The sequence below is a fragment of the Anneissia japonica genome, unplaced genomic scaffold (assembly GCF_011630105.1).
Source record: "Anneissia japonica isolate Jap-2015-1 unplaced genomic scaffold, ASM1163010v1 scaffold23351_len17159_cov121, whole genome shotgun sequence".
In the NCBI taxonomy this organism is placed as follows: domain Eukaryota; kingdom Metazoa; phylum Echinodermata; class Crinoidea; order Comatulida; family Comatulidae; genus Anneissia; species Anneissia japonica.
The window spans coordinates 2,841-4,775 of record NW_022736625.1 but is presented as its reverse complement, the minus strand read 5'-3'; the positions used below and the strand labels follow the sequence as shown (position 1 = coordinate 4,775).

Genomic DNA, 1,935 nt, shown 5'->3' with positions numbered 1-1,935 from the left:
GTTTTGCGTATCATGTCGATATGCAGACATGGTTCCAAACTTCGGTCGGTCATAACAGAGTTGTTTTTGGCAAAGTGCAAAATCGTGGACATCATTATTTACGACAATTGTAACCATCTTTTGGAAACCCTCCAACAGCCATGACTTGCTCCAGATAAGCTTCAAGAATTTTGTAATGTTATTCAAACTAAGGATAAACTGCTCAACAACTGTTGGTGGGGGGTTCATAGATTGTTACCGTTCGACCCGTTTGTAAACCTGTACAGTCGCAAAGAATTATGTAAAATGGACATAAAAGAATTCATGGTAATAAATTTCAGTCTGTTGTTGCTCCGAATGGATTGATCGCAAACCTCGGCTCTTCGAATTACATTTGTAGCTAAAAATATTTGAATTGAGCATCTCTTTTACTAAATCATTGTCCATTCTTCATCCCATCTAAATAGGAAAAAAATTAATTTAAATTCCTTAAAAATTATTATAAATGACATTTGTTGATAACTCAAGAATAAAGTTCCATTATTGCATTAATCAACATGACATTACATACATTTGATGTGAGGGGCTTAGTATTTGAGGTCATCATAATAGTACTCATTTTTAAGAGATACATTAAGTCCTCATTTTAGTAGAAAAAAAGAAATAAAAAATTAAGATGTTTTTTATGGTGCAAAGTAACAAAAACTTTAATAGGTTTGAGTTAAATATTGGCAGTGGTATTGAAGGAATATATACGGTAATATTTGTTCATTTACATTGACATATCATCACTTAAATACCTTTTGATCTTTTTTGTTGTTGATTCTTGATCTGCTGATGTGGTCAATGGTGCTACTGAAATTAATAAAATTATACATTGATTGAAATATTATTTGTATTTATTATTTTATATTATTATTTAATATTATTATTGTTTATTATTATTTAATATTATAATAATAATAATAATAATAATATTATTATTATTATTAACAGTGTTGTTGTTGTTGTTGTTGTTGTTATTATTATTATTATTATTTGGTTACTTTATTATTTTTGTTATTTATTATTATTGATATTATGATTACTATTAGCTATTTGGGTTTATTATAAACAAGTAGTTTTGCCTGCCATGGTGACCGTATTCTAAGACAAGATCAATAAGGTTGGAAAACTTACCAGTACAAATCAGCTTATCTTGAAAACCTACAACAATGGGTATTGCTCCTGGTGTTTGTTGTCCATCTGAAACAGATACAGTAAGCGTGTACAAAACTGGTAAAAAAGATAGACTCAAAATGTGTGTTGTAAAATTGCATGATGGTATTACAGTATTAACAAAAAAAAAGAGAAAGAAAAAGAATTTTCTACCCAAAACACACACCCAAAAAACGAACATACCTAGGCCTCAGGCCTCTATAAAATATCTAGACCTAAATGAAACAGCACATTACTAAAATCCAATTTAACAAAAAAGTAGTAATATAGGCCTTAACTTACATGCAAAAAGCTGTTGGATAGAGTTGATTCCGGAACTTGCAGTTGTAGTGGGTAGAGTACTATTGAACGTTAATAATCTGAAAAAGTAAAATCGTATAAGAGACAGATTTACTAACTTTATAGGTACAGTATGTCATTTATTTTTTAGGCCCTAGCCTAGCCTTAGGCCATGCCTAATTATAGGAATAATAAATAGGCCTAGCCTAGCCCGATGCATCTGCTTTTTCGTATCTAGGCCTAATTAATTTTTATATTTTTTCTTCAATCCATATATTCTTGTAGGGTTTTATGTCTTTATGGTAGTAGTAGTAGTACAGTAGTAGTAGTAATAGTATGTAGGATACTAGGCCTAGACCTACATAGGCCTAATATAGACCTAGCCTAGGCCTATACTACTAGGCCTAGGCTAGGCCTTTATATAGGCCTAGGCCTACACTATATTAATTAGGCCTAGGC

At 31.0% G+C, this 1,935-nt stretch overlaps 1 long non-coding RNA gene across 1 annotated transcript; it reads right to left on the bottom strand.

The window, feature by feature from the left end:
* On the bottom strand, window positions 1–1,568 carry LOC117116823. Its single transcript, XR_004446826.1, has 4 exons — window positions 1,480–1,568; window positions 1,159–1,224; window positions 780–834; window positions 1–438 (listed from the first exon to the last, which is right to left on the bottom strand). It is a non-coding gene; the product is annotated as an uncharacterized LOC117116823 (long non-coding RNA).
* Between the last annotated feature and the right edge of the window lie 367 nt (window positions 1,569–1,935).